The 27,946-nt window shown below is 46.5% G+C and overlaps 1 protein-coding gene across 22 annotated transcripts in view; it reads left to right on the forward strand.

Moving 5' to 3' along the window:
- Positions 1-27,946, forward strand: part of FOXN3 (forkhead box N3) — a 384,586-nt gene that overhangs the window by 128,775 nt on the left and 227,865 nt on the right. For 2 of the 22 annotated variants that reach the window (XM_057318326.1, XM_048219827.2), the window contains one exon: positions 9,470-9,546. The exons of 16 other annotated variants lie outside the window; for them this stretch is intronic. The gene's annotated coding sequence lies outside the window, so the exon portion shown is untranslated. Of the gene's footprint in view, positions 1-9,469; positions 9,547-18,392; positions 18,884-20,142; positions 20,984-27,946 lie in introns of those variants that run through there. 4 more of the 22 variants (XM_026515478.4, XM_048219833.2, XM_057318330.1 and 1 more) reach the window with 3 other exon arrangements.

Raw genomic sequence — 27,946 nt, forward strand, 5'->3', positions numbered from 1 at the left:
GCCAGATTAGCTTCGTCTTCTTACGGCAGGAGGCGGATGGGGCGAGGAGTGGAGAATTACGTTTCCTGGCCTCTTTGGAGACCTTGCAAAGGAAATTTGTTTCCTTTTGTCCTTTTCCACTCAGCAAATACCGACTTTGACTCTTGGCTGTGAGTGGGGCTGGAATGAGCATGGCTAATCTCTATTTAAGGGCTTTATCTTCTCCAGGGCCGGATCAGCCAAAATTCTGTGCTGCGGTCATTGACTGGGACCTAGAGGTGTCTCGATGGTTCTGTTTGCTGAGGCTCCCAGTGAGCCGAGAACTCCACGCCCCAGACAAAGTAGCTGGCAGATTGGGAGGGCAGCTGGATAACTTTTTGGTAATTATTTGTTTTCAGGCTTGCCAAGGCTGCACTTGAAACTCAAATTATTCACAAGCATAATAGCCAAGCTCCCAGTTCACGTTGTATCTCCCTGCTGAGTACAGAAGGAACGGGGCAATTTTCTGAGAAGTGCCTTGTAAAACACTCGTTAAAAGTGCATCAAAGAGGTAGTTGGTGTCCACGGTGGACTCACGTGCTGAGTTTTGGGAGAGAACAATGTGCTTATCCCGGGAGGGAAGGAAGTCTCTCAATAGAGAGAGAGCCCAAGTGGCTGTCTCCACAAATGGACCCTGTGTGTTTCTAACACGGGGGCAAGCGGAGCTGAGCTTTCGAGGCCCAGAGAGCCAGCCCAGGTGAAGGCAAGGAGAAGACCTGCAGGTGGCAGGAGATGGAGACAACACTGGATAGTTCTGAAAGGGGAAAGCCTCGAGAGCCTGGGTGTGGCAGCAGTGGGGGCTAGAGTGGTCTGATCTGGTGTTTCACAGTGCCCCCCCCTTCCTCCAGATGTCCCGGTCACTCTGACTTTGAGAGTAGTGCCCAAGCAGGCAGGACAGATGTCCCGATAGCGCTTCACACCCCCCTATAAACTCTCCCACGTCCGCTCCTCGTTTTTGCCAGATCTCCCTCGCCCCTGCTTCTCTGTCTGCGTCTCCTGCCTCTTATAAAAGCTGTGTGGAGAAGTAGCCAAGGCTACAGAATGGGGCTTCAGTTCTGGCTGAGACTCTGCAATAGCCGTCTCCCTCTTTTGATTATTCCTTCTGTGCCTTCATTCATTGGTTGGTTCAGGTAATCTTTTTGTTCGGCATGCATTTATTGAGCACTTACTGTCTGCTGCATGCTGTAGGTCCTCAAGGTCTGGCAGTGAACATGACAAATGACGGCTGGCCTCTGGGGAAGCTCACATGGACCTGTTAATTTGTATGGCACAAATTCTTATAACTAAAGGGGCCATCATGGTGTGTGTGCTGGCTGGATAAACATCTCAGTCCTTCTCTGGATCACCTGTCCACAGGTAAATGCCCGTATTCTTCAGCTGGGGCATGTCCCAACTGAAAAAAAAAAAGGCAACCATAAGAGGGATTTCTGTTAATACAGATTCTAGGCATCAGTTCCAAAAATGCCAAGATCTTCGCTCACCTTAGTCTGTACTTAGTTTGTTGGGTCACACAGGTGCGACGGACCGTCAGTCTTTCAACTGATACATCAGCCATTCAGTCAGTTCAACAAATATTTATTGAAGACCTACTATGTGTCAAGCACTCCGCTTATGTTCTGCGTCACCAGCAAATCCTTTGCTCTGTGCTTCGGAGAGGATTCAAGCTGATTGTATGAGTAATAAAAATGAACAAATGTGGGAAAGGTAGTCCCTGTGGGAAGGACTTCTGGTAAGATTTCTGCTAATGGGCCAGTTGATTTCCATAATTTTCCACAAAGCCAGCAGAAGTACAATATTTGGCTTCCTCCTTCCGTTCCCCAAGTAGGTACTATTGTGTGTCCCCATTTTCCAGATGAGAACACTGAGGTTTCAAGTGGTTAAGTAACTTGCCCCGAGGTCATACAGTTAAGAGTGTGGAAGCAGGATTTGAACCTCAGCCTCTGGCTCCAGCTTCCGTGCTTGCACCCACTGCGCCATGATGGATTTGCCTTTGTGAGCAGGCTCGGGTGTCCGGAGGCCAACTCAGAATCACACGTTGACTGTTGGGGCTAGGGCTGAACCAGAATTGCCCACAGACTTACTTGCGGGCTCTCTGGCACTGGTCTTCCTGTTTTTCCAGTACACGCGTCTGCACCGGCGCTTTGTAGGTGTCTGGAAACAATGGACTAGCTGGTGATGCTCTGAGTAGAGTCGCTTTGAAGGAGAAAGGAGGAACATTGTGTTTAAAGAAGAGGCTGTTGCTGATGTCAGTTATTAACCCGTGGCTCCGGAAGGGGCAAGTTGAACTGTATTGTGTAACTTTTCTGATAATTATGATTGTAACAGATGCATGGGCCATGGTGTGAGTTGGAGTTTTTAATAATGGTGATATAATTAGTTCCCATTTTCTGAGAACCTACTGTAAACCAGCCATGCTGGATGTCTGCCATATATTATTCCCATCTTCCCCAAAGCCCTGGAGGGTGGTTGTTGCTATTTTGCTCCGTAGAGGACGAACCAAAGGCTCACAAAGGTTAAGTGACTTGCCCAGGACCATACAGTGTAAACATCGCTAACCCAGCCCTGACTGTCTCCTAAAACCATGCCTTTCCACTTCCTCATTGGTTCACTTATTCATTAAAAAAAAATTTGCTGAGCACGTACTATTTGCTGGTGCTGGGGATGCCACTGTTCTGGTGCTGGGGTTGCCATGGGGAATATGGTGGAAGAGGTCTTAGTTTCGTGGAGCTTATACCAGACAATGGTGGCCTTCCAGAGCCTGGGACCCTGCTTAAACTAGGCAAAGGGGAGAATGGGATCCAAGACATAATATGAAGGCCTTGAACCTCCAAGGCCCAAAGCCTCTTTTGTAGTTAGGATTTAATCAGGCATGTAACTATAGAGATATGGATCCTCTAAGGTTTAGTTATTTATCAGTGTGTGTTAAAGGGAAAGTTCAATTATAGTAGGAGATCCAGAATGGGCATTTTGGGGTTGGCAAGCTTGTAGTTTAAAGACTCAGGCTGACTTGAGGGCAGCCTGCAGAAGGTGGGCCATCTGGCCGCCATCTTGGTAGTCTCGTCACCTTGCTTTCCTGTGCCTGTCACCCACCCAGCACTTAGCACTGGCCCCAGGCCTTTGGATCGGTGAGGAAGCTGATGTCTGCTTGTCTAGCTGGCACCCCTCAGTGGTCCTCCACGGGCTGTGTAGACACTGGTGTGGAGCCGTCCTGGTTCTTGTGGCAGGTTTAGTATCTCCGGCCCACCTGTTAGATGCTGGTAGCATCTGCCTTCTCTGCATCGTTGTGACAGGCCAAACCATCCCTGCATATTTCCAAATATTCAGTTCTCCAGTTGAGAACCTCAAAAATGGGCTTGTTTTTCCCACTACACCGAAACCCTTTTGCTCTCTTACCTTGGCTGACTCTGCACTAGCTCCAGATGATGCCAGTAGTAAGACTCTTCTCGATTGTTCCTTTTCCCACGGTGTCCTGATTTCAGGCCCTGGCTCTGTCCGGTATTTCAACAAATGCCCATTGAGTACCCCTTTCATGGAGGCTCTGGTCAGGGAGGGGTCAAGGTCTTTTTATGAGAGAATATCAGAAATGATTCCCTTCAAGCCCTTAATCTCATTGATGACAGAACTGGAACATGGGGAAAAATGTGTGCAAGCCGACACTCCCAGCTCATAGTCCCGCATTCTGTCCATCACAGAGGCCACTTCTCACGCACAAAGCAGCTTTAGTGTGAAAGTATTGGAAGAGTTGGGATTTTGAACTATTTATCCTGGAATTGCAGAGATGAAATGCATACCCCATAGCCACTGTTCTCTAGAATTTGTAAGAAACACAGCCCTTAGTCCCACTGTAGCATAAGATGAGGGACAAAGACGGTGTGGTAGGTAATTAAACAATGTGAAGATGGAGGAATTCACTTTTTAAATTCCAATTGCATGTTATTGTTTAATGTTAGAAAATAAAACATTAAAATCCTAGCAAGTTTAGATATGCTTGTCATGGAAAGTTTGAAGTCCCTAATGATCCACCCATCAGAGATTTTCTTTGCGCATATATTAGCCTATCTAATACTGTCTCACAAAAAATAGGCGTGCTCCTCCGTTTGCAATGTGCTGTTCTCTCTGAGCATATATTCCCATAAACACCTCAGTTTACCTGTTTCTTTTGCAAGCTGCAAGTGTTCCATTCTGTGAACGAACCAGGATTTACTAATTGATCCTTTTCTGATGGACATGGAGTTCTTTCCAGTTTTCCTCTATTGTAGACGATGCTGAAATAATTCTTGCACATGCATATTTTTGCACGATTGTGCATTTCTGGACAACACATCCCTGCAAGGAGAACTGTAAGTCAAAGCCAAGGTGCATTTTAATTTTAATAAATATTGCTAAATATCACTCCCCAAATGGCAGGACTTAACTGACGCTCGCTCCCATCAACACTGAACGGGAGTGCCTCTTTCTTTACATCGTCATCCACACTGGTTTTCACAGAGCTTTTAAATTTTGGAACTAAATATTTTTAAAGAGACAGTGTTCTCATTTGGTACAATTTAAATTCATTTTTCATGTTTGTTAGCTCTTTCATCAGGGTACAAAGAGTTTAAAGGTATGGTGGTTAGTCACTTCTTAAAGGGCATTTCTTAAAAGGGTTTCATTTTTGCTTTATCCCTTTAGGTTTTTGGAAACCTGAAGCTAAAACTAGTTTCTTCCCAGTCTTCTCTCCTGTGTTTCCTGCCGGAGCTGGCTTGTTCACAGGCCCCTGGCCCACAGATTATTGAATGTGGAGGCATTGGTCTTCTCAGGGCTATTCATATGGGGAAATAGTCCATTTCCAAGGCCCCACACCTTGATGGGGACCAGGGCTGAAGAGACTTCTTGAAGCTGGCTGATTTTGTAAGCTAAGCTCCCCCTCAAAACGGGCTTCCCCCAGCAGGCTTTAGAGCACACATTCCCTAACCCAGATGGCCTCGCCAGCCTGGACACCTGGCTGGGAGAATGAGCCGGCACCTCCTGTGTCCGTATTAGTGCTGCTTCCGTGATGGCGCTGATGGTCTCAGCTGCACTCATTCCGCCCTCCCCCAGGAATGCTGGGGAGACGGAGGTGGGTTTGGCCAAGGAGACTTTCCACAGTGGCTCCGCTCAAGCACCAGTTAAGCCGAGGGTGGATAAATTATCCTTCCTTGGAAGGTCACTATTATGGGATGACCTTCTTTTTAAAGTCAAATTAAGAAGAAATAAGATCATCTCTAGAAAAAATAGCACAATGGCCCTCTTGTTCTGGGTGCTCTCCATGTATTCTTTTTGCCTTTCTCCTTCCCAGCCCCTTAGGACACACCCTGATAACACACTTTATACCTCTTTGGGGGGCACACAGATCTCTGCTTCTCTCCAGTCTGTTCTAGGGAATGACCTTGGTATTAGTCATTTACACACTAGTATGAATGTAGAGCACCTGATTTTAGATAGGAGGCAATAGGAGGTAAGGAATGAGCTTCAGGTAGGGGCTTTTAAGGTGTGACTCTCTGAAATCACTCAATCAAAACAATCCCTCTTTTTTATCCAGTGGATTCAGAGTGCTGAGATAGTTAGACAAGGCAGAAGGTGGAGTAATAGTGTCCTCTGGAATCCTGATGATTTCCAAAACCCTGCAGTCCCCAACCACCCATACCTGAGTGACGAGGTCTGAAAATAAATTTTCTGTTTTTTTAAAAGGTCTTTTAATTTTAAACATATAACATACACACACGAGCCTTCACAATTTTTCAAATGGGTAGTGAAAATAAAATAAAAAAGTGAATCTGAAGTGTTAAGGCAGGCAGGGGTGATGAAGATTTTACTTGTGGGACTGTCACCCTCAAGCTACAGTAATTCTCCAGAATGAACACAAAGACACGGCAACATCCCATACATCCTGTTTTGTTCTCAGGCTGACATCTGCATGGTGACACATTACTGACAGGTAACGCAATGAACTGAAAACATATCAATCCAAAGGCCAGCTCAAGGAAAGCCCTGTTAAATTATCACATGGTCCAGAAGCTCTGTTTCCAGAATTGTCGGCTGAGGGAGAGGACACAGGTGGCCAGTGGTCATTTTTAGGGTTACGGTCCTAGTTCGAGGACTACATTTCCTGACAACCAGATGGGATATTTAGAACATCACATTACCAGATGGTCTTTGCCTTACCTGATAGCAACTGGTCACCAGAGGATGCCTCCTGGGGTTGGGTTGAGAACTGGCTGACTCACCCTGCACTTCTGTGGATGACATCCACATCCTGGCATTGGCGGCAACATGAGAACCACCCTTTGTAAAGTTTGTATCTGTTTTGGGGTATTCAATCAACAGTGGCTTTTCTCTGCTGCCGTCTTGGCCTTTGCTGGTCAGCTTGAGCTCTCTACTTTCAAAATCATGGGCTTCTTATTCTGGAAGAGACCTTAGGACTCATCCAGTCTGCCCGATTGCAAATTGGAAAACTGAGACATCCCTCCTTAAACCAGAGTTGCCTCTAGGCCATGCAACGTCCCATAGATACCAAGGAAGGAAAGGCTAGCCCTGGGGGACTTTTCTGGCATGCTGCATGTTCCAGATTCCTTTAACAGGCAAGCCTGGAAAGTTATTTCTGTCAAAGGCACAGGGCACAAAGTTTTAAGCAGATAAAATATAGAATATTCATTTTCTTAGCTGGAAAGAACTTTGGAGAAGAGCTCTTCCTGCCCCTCACTGTCAGAAAAAGATACTGAAGTCCAGAGTGGTTCCAGGGTTCATCCAAGGGGATGGGGTTTTAAGGCAAACTTATGGTGGGTTGGGTTGGGCTCCAGGGTATTGATGAAGTTTCAGCCCAGGGTGTTAACCAAAGAGGAGGAGGAGGAGGAAAGAGGATGAGAGAAGGGAATCCTGCTGGCGGGGCCATTGACTCTAAGGCACCTGGGAGAGAAGGTGTAGATGGCAGCTGAGGGTCACAGTAGGTGTTTACAGATCTGCACCTCAGAGGGCAGGTGCTAAAGGCATCATTACTCATAATGCTCGTGGCCTGGCCTGCTCCTCCATGAAGCTCTGATATCAGGAGCTCAGTGAAATAATGCATCCCGCAGAATGCATTTCATTAAGTCCTGGTCTAGAAACATTTCTATGGAGGTTGGGAGACTGTGAGGATGCCATGAAATGGGCTAGAGCTGGGTCCATCCAGGAGCTCTCAGACATGGGAGTGGTCACTCCTCTCCTGCCAGCCCCTGGCTCAGTAATGCACCAGTGGGGAGTGTCAAGAGCTGCAGGAGGGCTCCTCTGCCCAGCTTGGGTCTAGAGCAATTGCCCGTACAGGGCAGAAAATGGAGTAGAACCGGCCTGTGGCTCTGCCGCCAGGCAACAAGCAAATCCTGCCATCAAGGTGGCATGGTCAGTGGCTTAAAACCAAGGGATATTGCCAGTGTGCCTCTAGTGGCAAGGGTACCCTCATATTAGTCCTCTGCTCTGTCCTCTTGCTGCACCCCCCACCGCTAGCGCCTTTCCCCATAGTCTGTCCCCCTTAACTCAAGAAATCTGACTTTGAGGATTTCTTTAGAGGGCTGGCTTTCTGGCTCTCCCCATGATCCCATCTCCCCAGAGGCCTCCTGATGGCAAACTCCCTTATGGTTGCGGAAGGAGGCAGAAGTCCACAGGCAAAGCTATCAGATCCCCATGGTGAATTGGCTGAACCTCGTATGCATATGGGGTTGTAGATCTGGCAAAGCCACAGCTCCAAAAGAGAATACAAAAGGTCCTATAAGTTGGCCTCCTGCCCCCACAAATATGGTAATTCCAAATGTCGCCTTGGCATTTTCTTCTCAAATAAATTCTGTCTTGTTCATATCACAAGGAAACTGGAAACATGGACTTGAGAACTTCTGTGTTTATTTCTCAGTCTTCTGATTGACTTGCTGTGTGACATGTTGAACTATTACATTTCTTTCATGGATAAATGTGAACATGAGCTTTGAGATTTTTATCTGTTGAGTACTGGAGGCCTGTGGTTTATTTTGAGTCAAAGAAAAGTATTTGGGCCTCTATATTTTGTGTGTGTATGTTTGTGTATGTTTATAAAAAAGGATACAAGGCAAAGAGTAGCTCAATATTAATGGATGGTGAAGAGCCATATGGATTTTTAAAAAAAATCACAGATGATTTAAAAGGTTAGGAGCTATCCTGATAACATTGCCATCAGGTGTGGGGAAGATCTGGATAGAAGTCTATGTTCGATTGTTATAAAACAGAAGTCATGACATAGGAGTACACTGAATTTGGAGAAATGCTTTGCCTCTCAGAACACATGAAAGATTTTTATGCTTCGGTTTGTCGTAATGTTCTTGTGAAACGCAGGACAGATGCAGGAAAAAAACCCATTTTGAAGATAGAGAAACAAAGGCACAGAAGGTAATGTTGACATAGTAATTCTGGGACAGAGGTGGAATTTGAATCCAGAGTTCTGTTTTTTGTTTTTTGTTTTTTTTTAAGATTTTATTTATTTATTTGAGAGAGAGAGAGAGAGAGCACACACAAGTGGGGGAGGAGCAGCAGAAGAAGGACAAGCCGACTTCCCGCTGAGTGGGGAACCTGATGCGGGACTTGATCCAAGTACCCTGAGATCGTGACCTGAGCTAAAGGCAGATGCTTAACCGACTGAGCCACCCAGGTGCCCTGAATCCAGAGTTTCTTATGTGTCCTGGGATACAGCACAGAGGGTTGCAAGGAGGGAGAGTACGCATAGGTGTTGGGGCCTCTTCATCTCTGAGATGCTCACTTTTGCTAATTCTAAGTGAATGCTGGCCACGTGGGGTGGGAGCTTGGGGCTTCCTGGATCAGGATGTACACAGCTGTTTTCATTTCCACAAATGACCTCCTTGACCTACAGGGTGGGGGAAGATAATCAATTAAAATACTCTGATAAACATACTCATTTGGAATTTATCTTGCTGATTTATATTAGGAAGAACAAACCATTTTCTAAGAAACAAATATTAAAGGTGTGTTTTTGAGGTTAACAGTGTATCTTTAATGTATGTGCATATAAAAAAAAGACATTTAGACACCGCTATGACGTTTACTTTTAACTGCAGCTATTTATAGACAGGTCAAGCAAAACAGACTTGGTGCTAGAGACACAGATTTGGTGTGGGTCACTGTTTGTATGGAAAGATTGGGTTTTATGCTGTGTCCTGGGGGATGGGGGATATTTCCTAGTTTGGGAGATAGAAATGGTAGGGTTGATAGTTCTCTAGTATTCGGAACCACACTGTATTTTTCAAGAGAGAGGAGGTCAGAGGGGTACTGATCAAAGTTCAAGAAGGTACTCCATACTGTGTGGGGTTGCTAGATCCAAAGCCTTAATTCTTCATTCAAACACCTACTGAGGGATTCTACGATTTCCCTCTTAACTCGCATGCTCCACGGAGAATCCTCATGCTTTTCCATCTCCTAGATCACCAGTGGAGGATATGAATTACGGTTACCTTTCTGGAGAGCCATTTGGCAGTAGGGAATCCAAGGCTTTACAAGGTGAGTACTCTGACCCAGCGATTACATGTTTAGGAACTTACCGCAGGGACAGAGAGCTGCATACGCATGCACGAGGCTGTGCGTCCGACCTTGTTCGCGGTAGCAGAACACTGGAGAGGACCTGAGTTTCCAGCAGAATGAGGGTGGCTACATCCTTGGTTATTCTACATAAGGCCATACTGTCATCCATGCATTCCATATTGTTTATTAAGCTTCTACTGTGTGCCAGGCACACAGAAGGGGAGATGTCAAGGCCGATATGGTTTCAGCCCACCTGAAGCTCAAAATTTTGTTGCAGAAACCGATTTCATAGACTGAGGTGGAAAAAGGGAAAAAACAACAACAGCGCACAAGGTGTATTTACAGTGTGCTCTCACTTCCATTGTATGAATAGAAAAACCTGGAAGGCAGTCTGAATTAACAGAGATATAGAAGCTTGGGGCAATGGGCTTATAGCCATGCACTTTTCCCCCTTTTAATTCTTCTCTAGTTTCCAAGTTTTCCACAGTGACCATTATGATTTTTATAATTTTTTTTAAATGTGACTTTGAGGATAGAGAGAAAGAAGTGAGCAGACCTGGGTTCTAGATGCAACTCTTCCTTAAACTTGTGATGAGCTCTTGAGCGTGTCAGAGAAGCTCATGAACAGCCAGGGAAGAGAAGCCTCTGAGGCCTCCAGCTCGAGGTTCCCAGATCCCAAGCTCTTGTCTTTTCTGAGGACACTGGGGGCTGGTGCTGCAGCTTCCCCTGGAGGTGGGACTGCAGCCGGGCTGCTGACGCCCCAGTCCCCGGGCACTTTCGGTCTCCAGGGCTCTGGTCCTCTAGGAATCTGGTGATGTACTCAAAGGGGGAGAAGAGTTTGCGTATTGGGCATATGGTAATCAAATTAAGGAAGTGCCTCTCACCTAGCAAATAAAAATTGACTTGGATTATCTCAGCAAATGTCACTGCACCCCGAGAAAACAGATATCAGGAACTCCCTTGATTGAGCCATATCCGGTGCCAGGTGTGGTGTGCAAAGCATTTTGCAGACATTTTCCTAGTTGAGGCTCCTGGCATGCCCTGACGTGGGTACTCATCACCCCTATTTTATAGGTGGGGACCTTCAGCTCAGAAAGCAGCTAACCTGAGCAGGTCACTGGGGTAGAAAAGGCTGGGAATCCAACCCCATTCTACCTGCCCTGAAGCAGCATCTCTAACCTCTCTGTTCCACCTTCCACTCCAAGAGGCTGGCTCTACTGTCACTTTACAGCACAGGTGTCTAAAGCCAGGGCCCTGTGGGAGGGCAAGTGACAGAATGCTGGCAACCTGAGGAAGGCAGAGACTTAGAATGGGCACAATCTTATTTCTGATGAAACCGGATGCAGAGTGGGCTATTCTTAGCTGCCTTTTCTGGGGGGTTATAAATGAGGAAATTGGGGTTTCACACACACACACACACACACACACACACACACACACACACGCACACACACACACACTCATACACAGAGAGAAAATAGAACCTTCCTTGTGAAAACTATAATAAGCTTTCCTCCTGCTTGTGATTTGAAATCAAAGGCCAACTATTATACCTCATATGTATACTACATCTCACAAAAGAGTGAAACCCTTATACCAAGACCTGTCCTTTGTTGTTTTGACTGTTTTTCTTGAAATATTTTCCTTGCTGGTTCCAGCTTTGCTTATTTAGTAGGTATTTAGGTATCAAAAAAAAAAAAATGATGAGACATACAGGAGATATCAGGGACACACAGATTGGAAGCTGTAAGTGAAAATGAGGGTAAAGAATTCTTTCTTTTCCCCATCAAAACAATGTTTCCACAATACGATAGACACTATTTCCCGTGTTTCAATTTCGGTTCCTCTGTAATTCAGATTCTTCTGATTCATTTTATATACCATGGCCAGATTAATGTCTGTAAAATACCACTTTCATGTTATCATCTCCTGCTCTACCTAGAACACTCAGTGGCTCCCCATCGTCTACAATAAAGTACAAACTTGCGGGTTTTGAACTCAGGTTCCTTCCTAATCTGTCTTCAACTTTACTTTTCCAGCCATCTTCCCAGTTATTCCCGTGATCTTCTTGCTCAGATGAACTGGTTTCTCCCATGGTTCTCTGAATATACCCTTGACCTTTCTCCTTTGAGTATGTGCTTTACTGCTCAGTGCAGGAAGGAACCAAGTAGAAAGAGCTCCCTTCCCTTTGCCTTTTTCTGAAGTCCTACCCTTTCTTTTGGGCACTACTCACATCTTCCTTTTTTAAAAAAAATAAGTAAACATTCCAGGACTTTCCCAGCCTGGGGTGACCTGGGTTACCCTGTCACTTACTATCTGCAGGTGGAGCGGCATACCCTGTGGGGCTAGACCAGCTCAGTGCATTGCATATCACAGGGGTTCCAGAAACACCCAACTGAACTGCTAACAAGGAGTGCTTCCTGTCCCAGCTGCAGAATACTGCTACACCAAGACAGGACCTCTTACCCTTCAGAAAACAAATAGTAATTCTTCTTGTGTGTGTTCAAAATGCATATGTTGGGGGTATTAGCTAATTATTTGTCATGCACTTGCCGCCCATGACTAATCCTATTGTATGAATGAAATGGAAGCCCAGAGGTGAAAATACTTGTATGACCTCACAAAGCTGAGCCTGTTGGTAGAACCAGTACTTGAACCCACATTTCCTTCTGCTAACTTATGAGGGCCACTGTTCCTTTTAAACCATGAGTCATAGGCCATCAGGAACTTCTGTAAATATTCTGGTGGCTTTTGTCATCCTCTCTTTTTTTCTCTAAAGGGCCAGATAGTAAATATTTTAGGCTCTGCAGGCTATGTGGTTTCTGTTGCAACTGCTCGACTCTGGCCCTGGAGTAGGAAAGCAGCCCCGGGCACTGCGTGACCTAATGGGCGTGGCTGTGTGCCAATAAAATCTTATTTACAAAAACAGGCACTGGCCTGGATTTGGCCTGCAGGTGGTAGTTTGCTGACCCCCAACTATACAAGGTTCCCTTCTCTCTGTTCCTCATATCGGTCTGGAAAGTCAAGTTTAGGCATAAGAAACTTTCAGTTTGACTTCTGAGCGGGCCCCACAATTGTGTGTAGGCTAATGTGTGAATGATGTCCGTGGCTGGGAAGGCTGGCTGCTTAGGAGAAGCTGGCAATCTGTGGATGATCAAGCAATAGACGTGGACCTAATGAGCGGTAGACAGCTGGTCATTCCATGAACATGGGTGTTGGTCTCAAGGGGAACATACTGGGGACCCTCTCAGCATTTAGGGCACGTAACCCCCTGAACTAACCAGCCTGGGGGCCTCCCCACCCAACCTGAGTATTCTGTATGCCCAAAATTTACACCTATAATCCACAGGCTGTCCCATTTCTCACATTTGGATGTGGACCCCAGGAAAGGTCATAATTATGGCAAATGTGTTGTTACAGTGAGCTCCCTGGTCATATCGTCACCCAGTTTTTGTTGGTGGTAGAGTGAGGCGATCCATCCGCACGGAGGTAAAGGAGCATTGTAGGGAATTGTTCCCAGGAATGGCTGACACCTCTTTCCTGAAAGGAACAGGTAGGTTTGGGGGGAAAAAAAGTCTTAAAAACTGTGTTCAGCTCACCCCCATGACTCCGTCCTAAGAACGCACACATACTCCAAAGGCAGCCCTGACAAGCTGCTTTATTAATAAGGTCAGCAAGTTTATTCTGGTTCTGCTGTTCTGAGGGGGAGAGCTATTTGCCCTTTTTTCCAATAGAGACAGCACAAGAGCCGGGACTGAGAACACACACACACGTTTTCCACCGTCTTTAAGGCGTTGTGGAAAATATCAGAAAATCCTAATTCATTCCAGGGAAGAATTTCAATGGTTTCTTTTAAATTTTTCTTTTCTGAATTGAAGTATAGTTGACATACAACGTTACATGAGTTTCAAGTATCCAACGTAATGATTCCACATTTTGCTATGCTCGCCGCAAGCGTGGAAGAATTTCAGTGGCCTCTTGATCCTTAAACTACAAAGAAAGAAAAGGAGGAAAGGTTTAATCTTCCTGCTTGAGAGAAATCACCCTGGTTTTAGGCAGTTCATGGAAATCATGAGCAAATCATTCTTTAAGTTGGCTTTTACCTCTTGTTCTATTATAATTCTCTTTATTTTCTGCATAATAATAGGAAACCCTTGCGGGGCATTTCGCTAGCGCTGTGCATGCCTGTAGGGTGCTTTCCATATGCAGATTTCTTTAATCCTCGGGTGGGGGGGAGTCCGGCAGCGCTACATCCCCATTTCACAGGTGAGGACAGGAAGGCACTGAGAGGTGAGACGACTGGCCCGCCCTCACTGCACGGCCAGGGCTGCACACACCCTGTGCGCTTCGCTCATCTGGCCGCCTGCCTCTCGTCTTTTAGTTAGTTAGTTGGTTAGTTTTTATTTTAATCCCAGTTAGTTAACATACAAATACAGAAGGCTTCATCCTTACGCAGAGGCCATGCTAATCTCGTCTGTATTCTCTATATTGTTCCAGCTTTAGCGTCTGTGCTGCCAAATCTTTTAAAGGGATGTTGTGACCCTCGGAAGTACTCCTTCTGATGGGTCCTTTCCTTCCAAGAGCGGACTGACTGGTCCGTCATGCTGTCCCTTACTCGGCAAAGATTACTCACGCTTGCTCTCTGGCTGGGTCAGACTCTGCCTATTTGCTTGCTCAGAAGCTAGTGGCATCTCCGTGGGGCGTGGTGGCCACCAACAGTATGGGGTGAGGTGAAGGAGAGCCCCTGTGTTACGTCCCCTCCATGAACTGTCTTCAGCCCGCAGGAGCACACCTGTTTCCCAAGGGTGCACCTGTTAGCTGAGCTCACAGGACACGAGGAGCAAATCAGAAGGCTTGTGTATTAACGGACAGAGATATTACTGAAGGGCTTTGGTGAGCTTGGGAACCGGGAAGGTAAGGTGGGGTGATGTGAGTGTTGAGTGCCGTTGGGAAAGGCAGCTGGCCACAGCCCCCCGTGTAACTAGCTCCCACTGTCGCTGGCACTCCCACCTCAAGGCCAGGGTTCACGCTGCCAGGGCGCAGCAGGGTGGGTCCTGGGAGAGGCCTCACCTTTGAGGAATGTGTAGGGTCCTGCAGTCTCTGCCCCTCTGCCCGCTTCCACCCTCCCTCCCTTTCAGGAGGACACTTCAGTCCTTTAGATTTGTTAGCTCAGTCCACCCTGAGGCTGGGAAGTGGGTAGCTTTCTCTCTGGGACTCTGCGTAGGTCTGCCCCAGTCTTGCAGAAGGATGGTCCTTTCTCTTCTAGCTGGCAGCGGGAGTAGGGCAGAGCAGAGACCCTGAGAGGTGAGCATTGACAATGAGGATAATGACCGGTAACGCTGTTTTAATGGTAAAGTCCAAGGTCGTGCGTTCCACTGGTTCCCTGGGCTCCTTGCTGTCCCAAGAAGGTAAAGCACACACCGCCTTGTAGTTTCATCTTTTTTTTTTTTTTTAAAGTAATCTCTACACCCAACATGGGGCTCGAATGCATGACCCCGAGATCAAGAGTTGCACACTCCACCGACTGAGCCGGCCGGGCCCCCCGGTGTCATCATGTTGAACATAAAACGAGTGGTACTGAAACATAGCAGGTCCTGTCCTGAGTTCAGGGAGCACTGAGGCAGAGGGTTCAGGTAGCTGGGGAGCAGGGCCTCACAGGAGGGACCAGCTTCTTCAGACAGAAGGCTGAGTCAGCAGGGAGTTCATCAACCGGAAGCATTATGCTGATGACGCAGTCGTTCTGAATTGAGGGGGGAAGAGGCTGCTGGAGGCTGGGATGGGACCCTGAGGAGGAACTGCCCCCCCCCCCCACCCCCGAGGTTGGGGAGGAAGGGGAGCTGAGGCTGCAGCTGTGCTGAGTTCACACTCAGTTCGGGGCTTCCTTTCCTGTGGTTGGACTGTTCCCTCTTCTCTCCTGTGTCCCTCCCTCAAGCCCACAGCCTTCAGCTCTCACTGAGGTTTGGACACGTGGACCCGCTGTCACCATACCTGTCTTGCTGCAGCCCAATCAGCATCACCTGAACCATAAATCACATCAAAGGAGACGGCTGGTCACTGACCAAGAGGTTGTGGCCCCAAGGGGACCCATTGTAGAGTCCCACTGTTGCCCACTGACAAGGATTAACCCCTCTGTCCTGCAGGGTACTGAAATAGGGCTCAGTCTGCCGCATGGGTCCGAGATAGCCCCTCCTTCCCCAGCCCTACTAGGAAGCTGCCGCAGCCAGAGGCCAGGAAGGCACGCCTATGTCACAGAAGGGTAGCCCTTTCCTTTCCTGTCTTAGTGGGGGCGGGCAGGCCAAGAAGCAGGACTGGCAAGGCAGGGTGCACCTGGCGAAGGGGCCTTTGGATCAGACTGCTGGGTTCAGTCTGCCACGTCTCTGCCACTTCTCAGCTGGGGAACCTTTGGTAGGTCATTCTGGCCTGCTTGAGGCCCAGATCCCTCTTCTGTAAAATGGGGTGATAGCACCTGCCTCAAAGAGCCCCTAGCTAACTGCGAGGAGATGGTCGTCGAAAAGCCGTGACCTGGCTCACAGTAGGCACACCGGGAGCAGATGCAGGCCCCTCATGGCCTGAGGCTTATTCAGTTTCAGAGCCCTCTCTAAGAAAAAAATCTAAAATTACAAGCATAAAACCAGGTTTATGAGTGAACATTTATTTCAAATGATTAAAGAAAATGTAAATATATATATATGTTTCGAAAGCTGACATCCCAAACATCACAAAATCCAGAAAAATAACACAAATATTATTATTAATTGCCTGTTTCACATATGTCTGCATGACTTTTTTTTTTCTTACGTTTTTTGGGCTGTGTGCTCTTTGATCACTTCTTCCTATGACAGTGATTGTAGAATGCCATTTTCCCTCAAGAGAACAGCAAGGTAATTCATTCATTCCTCTAGCATGGTTGGTTGGGGCTTGTTTTCCACTCTTGATGGATTAGGAAAGAAAGCTTATTTGCTTCACAAGCAGTTATTGGTAATGTCATGTAAATTTTTAGGATTATTGTCAAATGTCGGGGAATGTTTCTCAGGTTTTTTTCATATATGAGCCATGGGGTTTCAGGACATGTAAGTGTTTCTGTGCTGGTACTAAGCCTAAATACTGAAGGTGCTCATTCCACACGTGGCTGGGTCCTTCCCAGGCCCCCAGAAGGGGCCGCATGAGCAAGGGTGCTGACGCTTAAATCCTCCTTCTCGATGAATGTTAACTAGATCCTATGTGATTATTACATTTATTGATACCCCTCTTTTTAATTTTACAATTTTGCGGTTACTAAAGAATGTGTTCTCATTTGACGATAAATATAATCTTACAAGAGTTCGGTGTGCGTGACGGTCACTCCTTCCGTATCATTTGTTAATTGTCTACTCCAGTCAGCCTACCTCACGTTGGTCGCTGGGGAGCACTCGAAGACATAAGGCAGATAAGACGCAGCTCAGTGTCTTCATCTAGTAACTCAATAAACTTAGCCATTGAGACCTGAGTCACCCCTCCATTGGCACCCCGTTTGGAGCTGGGCACTTGGAGATATAAAATTGGGACATTGTCCCTCTGGGAGGTAAGGATGAGCCCAGCTTTAGGTCCAACTCTGAGACTGAGGTGGGAGTCAGGTTTTGTCTCAAGTTATAAATAAAATGGTCCTCAGGGTGTCTGGGTGGCTCAGTCCGTTAAAAGTTCAACTCTAGATTTTGGCTCAGGTTGTGATCTTGAGGTCCTGGGATCGAGCCCCATGTCGGGCTCTACATGGGACCTGGAGCCTGTTTGAGATTCTTTCTCTCTCCCTCTGTGTCTCCCCCGCCCCCCCACCACCACTCGCTGTCTCAAAAATAAATAAATAAATAAACAAACAAATAAATAAATAAATAATATATTAAAAAAATAAAATGGTCCTCCCCCATTAGCCACGAATTCTCTACAGTTAATCTCTGTTCATGAATTCTTCAGTCATCAGTAATACTCTGTTGAGATAGCCGCAGTTACACATGAAGCCATACGCTTGAAGAGCTCAATGGTAATGTGTAGTTTCCTATGTTTCCCCCAAATCTTCTGATTCTTATCAAGTTCGGCCACTAGATTTGTCAAACTGTGGTTTTCTATTTTACAATGTTAAAGGCTTTACTGTGGCAGAAATATCTGTGTACAAGGAGTCAAGAAATTGGAGTTGCCCCTGACTCTGCACGGGTATCTGTTGGGATGCTTTGGGTTGCAAATGACAAAAAGGCCACTTCGAGTGTCTCAACAACAGAGGAAGTTTATTGGCCTGTGCACTGGGTCCTGGCTGGGTCTGCCTGTTCTTTCTTTAACACCCATCCCTCGCCTCTGGAGCCGATAGCGGGGTCAGTCCCACTCGTGCCACAGGACTGGAATTTGGGGGTGCTGTTGGACCCTGGCAAGGAAACTCCCAGTGTGCATTCTGTGACATGTGGCCCTAAATCATTTCGCTTCTTCGGGCTTCATTTGCCTCATTTAATTAGGGGCTCATCTGACACCATTAGTAAAGTCCTTCCCAAGAGTAACCTTTAAGATTTTATTTTCTGTTTACATTAATTGGTTTTTGTAATGAATAAACAAATCTTTTCTGGCCAGTGCTGTCAGGCCAAGAATGTAATTAGTAAATAAATAGCTCTGTGTAGATTAAATGATAAGTCAGGGCAGCCAGCCTTAGTGACTTTCTTCCTACTCATGAGTTGTAGATTTTGATCTAGAAAAATGAGCCGTGGAGGATGTGAGGGAGGAGCCCTGGAACATGGCTGATGAAACCTGGTCTGACTTAGTAAGCGTATCTTTTGCGTAGCAAATGGAACTTGGTTGTTCATTCACAGGAGATCTGGGAAGGCCTGGACAGGGTTTCTGTTTCTTACCCTGATCATCGGAGACTTTGCTGTGATGCTGGTATCACAAGGAAGCTGAGAGGCTGAATTTGGATCCAGCGGGAGCTGGTGTTGGCCGAAGCCAGAGGGACTCTAAAGGGCAGTGGACCCGGATCCCTGTGGAGAGCTGAGGGTTTCTCGGGACTGAAACCACAGACCTCAGCTTTCTGCTTCATCCGCTTCTTCCAGAGCCTTTGGCTAACCGCGAGATGAGATTCTAGTCGTGGCAGCAGGAGAGCTTTCAAGAAAGCATATGGAGGTGGTTCATGACAGAATGAACTCCTCGGCCTTGGCGCCCAGCTCGACGTGGGAATGCCACGGCCGTGTAGATGCTGCGGGGGCCGGAGAAGACCGTGAGCTATGGAAGCACGTCCCCTCCACATCACCAGTGCCCGGAGCTGTGTGAAGACTCAGGAGCACCTGCGGGGCACGGGGCTGCCTCGGTAGGGGAGTATTACCCTTCTGTCCAGGGTCTATGGGAAAAGGTTAATCTGATCAGTAGTGAAGTCAGTATATTTTTATGGCGACTTGCTGATTTTTGAATGTATTTATAGAGTTGGCAGAGGTTGATCTGTGCCTCGATAAGTCTCTGTCATTTAGCTTTTGGAAGATAGTTCTGGTGTGGTGGTCAGGAGTGTTTCTGAGCTGGCAGGCGATAACTAGCTAATTTAGTGTGCAAAGTTCACAAGACAGAGTTCGAAAATGGTTTCTGGTGAAATGCAAGCATTAGCTGGAAGTGAAACTATCAGATCTTGATCCCAGTGGTTGTAGCATACGGAGAAAGGTTCATTTGTTGGCTTGGGGGAGGGTAGAGTGTGGATTGGAGAGAGAGTAGATTGTTCTCTGAGTTGCGTAATGGGGACCTTCATACCAGTTTGTTCCTTCCGAGGGTCCATCCGAATGGGAGGTGGGGGTGGACTTGGAGTTTCAGGCCTGGCCTCTGGAACTGTCACTGTTGTGAGTTATTTGTTGTTGTTGTTTTCACAGTCGTCATGCTTTACGATTCAGATCGGAGCACAGGGCTGGTGTACGACCCTTGCCCTGGGTATTTTGGTATTTCGGTATTTCGTAGAGATGCTTGTCCGTTCGGTGAATGGTGTCCATATTCAGTACGAGCCTCAGGAGCTGCACCGGGGCGGAGAGAAGGGGTGTCATGGTTGGTGGCCCGTTAGACAACATGCTAGGCAAAAACCAGATCCAACAATCCCCCAAAACCTCTGACGGAGAAGCCCGGGAGGTAGATCGCAAGCAGCAAGGTCTGTTTCTGTGATCTTGGAAATTAGGTGTGGAGAGGATGTCGAGGTTAGAGAACAGAGCGGTGCAGAGGGTGGGCTCTGCGGGCCCCAAATGCATGGGGTCTTGCCTTTCTGGCTCACCTTGACAAGCATCTCTGGCAAATACCTTCATTTCTGTAAGCTCAGTACCCGCATCCGTAAGAGGATGACCGCGCTTCCCTCGGAAAGGTAAATGGAAGGAAGAGATAAATAACGCAGGCAAAGCTCCAAGCGAGTACGAAGCACGGAAAGGTGTTGGCATCACGTGTGTTTTACACGTCTTTGGATTGCAGTAATGGGGCACTTGGTGTTCACTGTTTCGGCTGCTGCTGTGCAGGTGCCTTGAACATCCCCGGGCAGAATTAACATTACCTTTGGTCCTCCCTCAGGAAAAGAAAAAGGAGGGCGGCGTGCAGAGTGGCCTCGGGCCGGCCAGGCTTCCCACCCGTGAAGGGAGAGGCAAGCTCTGTGTGGCAGACAAGCTACCAACGTGTGGCTAGATTTCAAAGCCATATTTTGTCCACACCTTTCCATGGAAAGCCGACAGGCATTGAGTTCGTGGAGGGCCATAGAGCCACCGACTCTCCAATGGGATGGCATTTTAGGCTTTTCCATTTCTTTGGTTGGAATTGGGTTTTTACACATTGTTTGAATCAAAAAAACCCAACTCACAGCAACACTGCAAGAAGTCTTTCTTGCATAGAGGACCAAGAGAATGGCTTCCGAGTAGATACAGAAACGTGGGTAAGAAAACAACATACCGAGCACGTGAAGACCAACCAGCCTGTGTCGGTAGGTGGCAAAGTACTTTGCTATAAATATTGCAGGACTCCTCTTTCTCTACTTAAAAGAAACATCGCTTTGCATTGCAGACGTCAGAAATGGCTGGACAAGCCTTTAGTTCATGTGCAAGTAACTGTGAAAACAATGTGAAAGATTTTCCTAAAATGGAGACAGAGCTTGGCCGAGTCTGGGGTTGGAGGTAAAGCGCCCCCCCCCCCATCTTGGTTTGCCTTCCACGCATTGTTTCTCATACGTTATGCAAGACTCCCCAGGCCCCAAACCATTCGTTTTTTTCCTGTAATCTCGAGGTGTGCGCAGGGTAGAGCTCAGCTTCGGACCTTGCTGCTTTCACTTTTGGTTAGTCAGAACCTCCATCTGGCGGCTTTTGAATATGAGTGTTTTCTGTGGCTTTTCTGTGGCTCCTTTTCAAAGTATTCAAAGCAGTTTAAAAATACAGAATGTTCAGCGATCTGACCAAGAGCTAATGTAAGTACTTATTTTGGGGACTATTTTTAAAAGATCTATTAGGGGCAGGTCTGAAACCCTTAACTCTGCCTCTGTCTTGGAAATAGCCATGAAGATGAAAAAAAAAAAAAAAGGTTTGAAAAACAGGAGACTCCTTCTCCGCGGTCATAATGCTTTCCGGAGGGACAGGAGAGGCAAAGAGTGCAGTCTAGAAAAACAGCAGAGCTGCAATTCTATATTTCACATTAAACAGGAAACTGAGCAGGGGAGCCCGCAGCAACATGGTGGGTTTTCCGCAAACCTGTCGCCGGGTTTGTCCCTAACGATAAGGCTCCATGAGAACTTTGATTCTGTTAAGATGGTGAATGTTCATGAAAATCTTCCCTAAAACGTGACCCCCTGGGAAGCAGGTTCTGCATTGTAGGGTTTTGAAGCAACCAACCCGTTTCCACCAGAGCCAAAGGAAATTTGGAAGCAAATTGAAAAACCTCTCAAAGAGTGGAAAATGCTCTGCACTTGTGTTTCGCCTTTGTGCGGGGCTGTCACTCACCCAACATGTGCATATGAATATTCTTTCTGAAGACCTGGGCTTCATTTTAAGGTCAGCCTTCAATTTCTAGAGAATATAATTTGCTGCTATTCTTAGAACATCATGATTGCTCGTAATAACTAATGGAAAAAAAATTCAACAGAGAAATAAATGTGTAACAGCTGTGTCTGCTTAAACTTGATTAAAGGCAGTAAAAAAAAGTAAACAGAAGAATGAATGTGACAATAGACAAGGGAGAGACGAGTAGCCCTCGCATTGGGAAAAGTTTTGCAGACATAACTCGTTCGACTTCGGAGGCTGGCGATGTCTGTGTTTAAAGTTTACTTTGCTGTTTGTCTTGAGTGGGATCAGTGTTGTAGTGAATAATTTATAGCCAGCATGAATGAGCTCATTAGTCACCTTTTCAGACTTTAAATGAGTTTTGTGGTTGTCATTACTCGAGCCTTCTGTTCAGCCGCCGAGTAAAATGACAGTTTGGCAGTTGGCTGCCTTGTTGTCGGGCAGCCTGTTCCCCTTCAGGTCTGCGTTGCTTTTGTATTTCATTGAAACCTTTCCTTTCTATCCCAGGGCTGGTCCGGGGACTCTCACATTTCAGATGGCTTTTGCACCCCCAGCTTAAATGAGAAGTTTTTCATGGATTTAAAAAAAAAAAAAATCTTTCAGTCGCGTCTGCCAGAGAGAATGAAGTGGATGGAGTGAGCTTTTTCCAGCAACTGCCGTGTATTATTCTCTTTGTGCTTGGTCTGATATTCAAGTTATTCAGGAGAGCAAGCTGGGGAGTTGTTGTGCACTGGCTGCGCCCGGCGCTCGCATGGTGGCAGGCATTTCGGGCCAGGGGATGTCACTGGAGTGTACAGGGTGAAGGAGATCACGGAGCGGGTTTGCATTTTGACAGTCCTGAACGTCAAAGTGATGTGGGTGGGTGTGGATGAAGACACTTACTACAGAAAATCTGCCAGGCCAGATTTCCAAGGCCAAGGAAAACCATGTTTTTCCTGCAAAGGGGTGGATAAGATGACCTTCCAGGATCCCGGCCAACGGGGGGTCCAGCTCATGGGGACTGGCCGTGACTTCTTCCTCAATGCCGCGTCTTCCCGGTCCGAAGCATTGAGAGAAAGCAAACTGTTGCAGCTGCCTGCCCACCGTGCCTTTGGAGACGTGCCTGGGAGGCTGGTATGCGAGGAAGACGAGCCTGGGCATGCCAGTAGCAGGTGGGATTTCTTTGGAACGGATGTCATGAGGTTCTTCCCTCCCTTTGAACCTGGCTTGGGCAGCCTCCGGAGAGCTCTGACATCCACTCTCTGGGACCAGAATCTGTCCGGAAGCCCAGGACCGTGTGGCATGCCCACCTTGGTCCTCGGGTAGCCTCTGTTGGCACTCAAGGGGCATGGAAGCTTGCCCGGGGTGTCTCAGCCAATGGCCTGGACCTGTGTTCTGAGGGCTCTTTGACGTTCGCTATGAGCAACAGGCACTAATGGCTGCCATCACCAACGTGGGCAGCACCCCCTTCCGGGATCCATATTGTTAGACAGCTGGCCTAGCACGGTGTGAGGCATGTAGGAAAGATGCTCAGTATTCCTCTCTGGAAGAAATGCCAACTTAAAAAGGATGCCTGGTTGTTTGGGGGCCAAATCTTTGAAGCCAGTGATAGTCACGTGTCTTTGGGCTTAAGAGAATTAGGTGCCAGTGGTGCACCCCCAGAAAGACAGCAATCCATTCAGCCACTTCCTTCCCAGCCCCCACCCCTTGTGAGACAGAGCGTTCAACAGGCACTCGTGCCTCACAATTTATGGGCACGTTTTGCTTGCACCTGAATCAAAAATATTAAGGCACACGAGAGGCTATTTTGGGAAGGAGTGGGGGTTTCAAAGCGGAAAGTGTTGGTGAACTGCACTATCTGATACAGAATAACAGACTTCAGGCTTGGCAGTCGTCATAAATTAAAAAGTTGCTAATCCCCCAAAGGGAATTTTGTACAGCAAGGAAATATATTGGTGATACCTTAATCTATGCAATGTCTCCCAGAGACATGGTTGAATTTGTAGTTTTTACTTTTGTTTCAAAAAGACAATCTTCAAGAGAAGAATTGATTGTCTTCTTTCATATCCTTCTGAAAAAGTAAAATGAGAGAGTTATTTCTTGGCATGGTTAAGACTTTGGCAGACTTAGCAGCTGAAACCCACGAGACCGTGGTACTTGCTGTACTCGGTGAACAGAAGAAAACAATAAGAGCTCTTCAGAACTTCGGAGGAGGAAAAGGTTGATGAGGCTACTTTTCTTTGACTAATCTGTGTAGTCATTAGATACCAGCTTGAGAGAGCAATAAGAAGAAGCATTTTTGTTTTTACTGTTGAGCGATCGATATTTTTGATAACCACCGTGCCACATGCTATGAGCAGAAGAGAAGTATACGGCAAGGTCCTTGCCTCTCAAGGCACTTACAGTTTGTTTGATGCTCAGTATCTAGTTGATTTATGTTTTATTACAAAGGTGCACCATGCCATATTGATTATGACACAGAAGCTGAACTTTGGCTTTTTGCAGGTGGTGCCTTTTCATTCCGTTTAAAAGCCCCTTTTTCCTTCCTTCTCCTTTATTTCCTGCTCACAGTGTTTCCTCTCTTGAACCCCACCACTCCTATCCTTCGTGTTCTTGACCTCCAGGGGTTCTTCAAGAAGAATTCAGATGCTCTGGATTGATCTGAAGCTTCTCTTGGTTCCTACCTGGAACACGGCTCCAAACTCTGGAGCCAGAGCGTGTGGGTTCAAATCTCAGCTCCATCACTTACCAGCTGTGTGACCTTAGACAGGTGGCTAAACCTCTCTGTGCCTCAGGTTCCTCATTTGTAATATGGGCATCATAATAGTACCCTCCTCCCATGGTTAATGTGAGGCCGAAATGAGTGAATATTTGCCAAGCCTTAGAATACTGTCTGGCACCAGATAAGTGCTATGTAAGTGTTTGTTAAATACAGTCGGTCATTATTCACGTATTCCGTATTTGCGAGTTCATGTACTTGCTAAAAATTATTTGTAACCACCCAATTAATAAATACTCATGCTGCTTTTATGGTCATTTGTCGACATGCGCAGAGTGGCCAAAAATTTGAATTGCCTAATGCATGCGCTCCCAGCTCACATCTAACAAAGCAACGCTCTGGCGTAAACGTGTCTGTTCTGCGGTCTATTTTGTACTCTGCTTTTTGTGCTTTTTTGTTGGTGATTTTCCTGTTTAAAATGACACCCAGTCGTAGTGCTGTGAAGTGTTTAGTGTTCCTGAGCTGATTGCCTTGTGGAGAAAATACAGAAGCCTCGTTAGAGAATCTTCGTTCAGACATGAGTTATGGAGCTGTTGGCCGTGAGTTCAGTGTTAATGAATCAACAGTACATATTAAATAAGGTGGCGTTAGATGGAAACCCAGTAATATGTGGTTCTGTATTCATCAGCTTACGAAAATGCTGTCACCAGCAGCTCGCAGGAACCTGACTTTCTGTCTCCCCTAGGAGCAGTAGTTCAGTGTTTGCTAATTCATTGTTTGCGGAGACTTTATAGAACCTAACTTCCACAAATAATGACAATCGACTGTAGATAAATGGAGTCCAAGAGCTCAGAGTGGCAGCCTTTTCTAGGGCAAGAGTTTGACTGCCAGAGTGTCCCTTGGAAGGCAGGAGAAGCGGAGGTAATTCTAGCCACGTGGAGTGCCTCAGCTGGGCACAGATTTTTCTATCAGATTTGGAAAAAAAAAAAAGATGTAACCACATCTGGTCTTTCATAAGCACAAATTGTTATAGAAGGGTCAGTCTGAACATAGTAAATCTCCCCCCTCCCCCACAAATTCTTAACTCAAGAGTATTTTCACTTATCTTTGGACCGATGTACAAGTTTGTAGAGAAAGTTTGGTACCAAAACCTATCATTTGAAAGCCCTCATACAACCAGTCAATAGACACCATAACACAGGGTACAGTGTGTGTTATACTTAGCAATTCTCCTGTTTGCTCAGAGCACCAGCATCTTGAGGATGGAATCATTTTGTTCCTTCTGATTGAAAAGATCACAAAATACTTTAACTGGCTTCTCCACCGCGTTTATTTCCCCCCACTCTTACTTTATGGAAATGTTTGCAGATTGGTTCACACATCTAGTACAGGAGAATGTGAAAATGATTCTGAATAAGGAAGGCTTCACCGAAAATGACCGGAAAATCCACATGGCAGGGAACAAAGGGAGCATAGGGTCAGGGTGGGCCACAGAATATAATAATATGCCTGCAGCCTCTTATTGCAGCAATTTCTGAGTTTTTGTGACTTTAAACGATGTCCCAGCAAACCCTCCTAAATACAATGTTGTGTATTCCAGTGCATGTTTCCAGTAAGTACTGACTCCTGTGTGTGTTAGGCACTGGGGTAACTGCGTGGAGTTCAGTGGGTCACTGGATCACAGGGGTGAGCAGTCTGGTGGGCAAGTTAACGGTCTTGTGAGAGTCCCTCCCTGGGGTAAATTCCTAGACGTTGGAAGTTTAGGGCCCGTGGCTGGGTTCACTGTAGTTGTTCTTGAACGGTGGTACCCGGTCACCTCCTTCCTGACACCCCCACCAACATCGGTATGGTTACTCCTTTTCGGCCTCTGTCCATCTGGTAGACGAAATAAGATATCACAGTTGCTTTAATTTGCATTTCTTCGTTTTTTACTGGGGTGGAGCCTCTCTTCGTGGGTATATTCTCATCAGGGAGATACTTTTTCTTTTTCTCATTGAATTTTAAGGGTTCTTTTTTTTTTTTTTTTTAAGATTTTATTTATTTGACAGAGAGAGACAGCCAGTGAGAGAGGGAACACAAGCAGGGGGAGTGGGAGAGGAAGAAGCAGGCTCATAGCGGAGGAGCCCGATGTGGGGCTTGATTCCAGGACTCTGGGATCACGTCCTGAGCCGAAGGCAGACGCCTAACGACTGAGCCACCCAGGCGCCCCTGAATTTTAAGGGTTCTAAATTTAAAATAGTAACCCCTTTTCCTACATATGGCAAATATTTCCTCAGTTTTTAATCTACCTTTCCACTTCATTTATAGGACTCCGGCCCTACATGCAAATTTTAAATTGGTATGCAGTCAACTATGTCAGTATTTTCCTGTTGATTTATTTACTTAACAAAAATGGTGCTAAGTGCCAGGGCACCATTATATGTGTTTTGCAAATACTAATTCATTTGATCTTCATCAGAACCCTATGAAGTGGGCTTTGCTATCATTCTTCCTCCCTACCCACTTTTTCTTAAGATGAGGAAACTAGGTGGAGAGAAAGAAGTGAAGCACCTTGACTAAGTTATCCAGCTAGTAAGTGGTGAAGTGAGACCATGAACCTGGTCACAGGTGTTAGGCTAGCCATCAGGCTACACCACTTCTGGCTGCGGTATTTTGCTGTGTGTGTGTTTATCTGTAGTTGCTTCATAAATGCTCCTGAGTCTCCCAGATCCTTGAGGGAAGTGCCACCCTTTTTATTTCTCCAGGTTCCTTCCCGGTCCCCTCCACGTGGTCCTGGGCATAGAGTAGCTAGAGGCTTCATAAATACTTGTTGACTGAAGGCATTGACTAAATCTGGATTCTGGATGATTCGCTCACACTTGTGTTTCTGCTCAAAGAGGAGCTGACAGGTTCTGGGTTTCCATGTTGCCTCCAGCAAGAGATTTGAGAAGCTGGGGTTTGTTTGGCGAGGGCACCTGAGCTAATGAACTTCCCTCCACCGGTTTGGCTGTCCTTTCCCTTACCACACATCCCTCCTTCCCTCCTTAAAGAAGCCTCCTGGCTCTGATTCCTACTGGAGAAATTTGAAGAAGACTTTGCCCAGGCTACACCCTTCAGAGCCTGTCATGTAAACAGCAAGAATGCACAAGAGGACAATGGAAGAGTGGATGGCAGGTGAGGGCCAAGATGCTGGAGCGAACTTGAAATTCTCCAAAGTGGAGGCCCTTCCAGCTGTGATGCTGGGCTCTCTTACTTCTGCACCCAAGGGAGGGAAGGGAACAGCTTTTCTACCATTACCAACACCATTCTCATACATTCTCTCAAAGAGACTTAGTCAACCCATGATTTAGGGGTTTTCTTTGATCATAATCTTCCCTTCTTTTCTCATATTTGACAGTCCCTGTTGGTTACTCCTTTGAAGGCTTTCCTACATTCATTTTTTCCAGTCTCACTGACTATTCTATAATTCAATTCAGTGGGTCTCAAAGTGTGGTCCCTCACCCACCAGCAGCAGCATCCCTGGGAGTTGTTAGAGATGTGAATTCTCAGGCCACAGCCCCAACCTACTGAATCACAAACTCTGGGGATGGGGGCCAGCAATTTTAGTAAGCCTTACAGGTCATTTTGGTGCACAGTCAAGGCCGAGAACCACTGCTCTAATGGGATCCTCCCCCCTTATCATTAGAACGTTGTAATG

The sequence above is a fragment of the Ursus arctos genome, unplaced genomic scaffold (assembly GCF_023065955.2).
Source record: "Ursus arctos isolate Adak ecotype North America unplaced genomic scaffold, UrsArc2.0 scaffold_25, whole genome shotgun sequence".
Lineage (NCBI taxonomy): Eukaryota > Metazoa > Chordata > Mammalia > Carnivora > Ursidae > Ursus > Ursus arctos.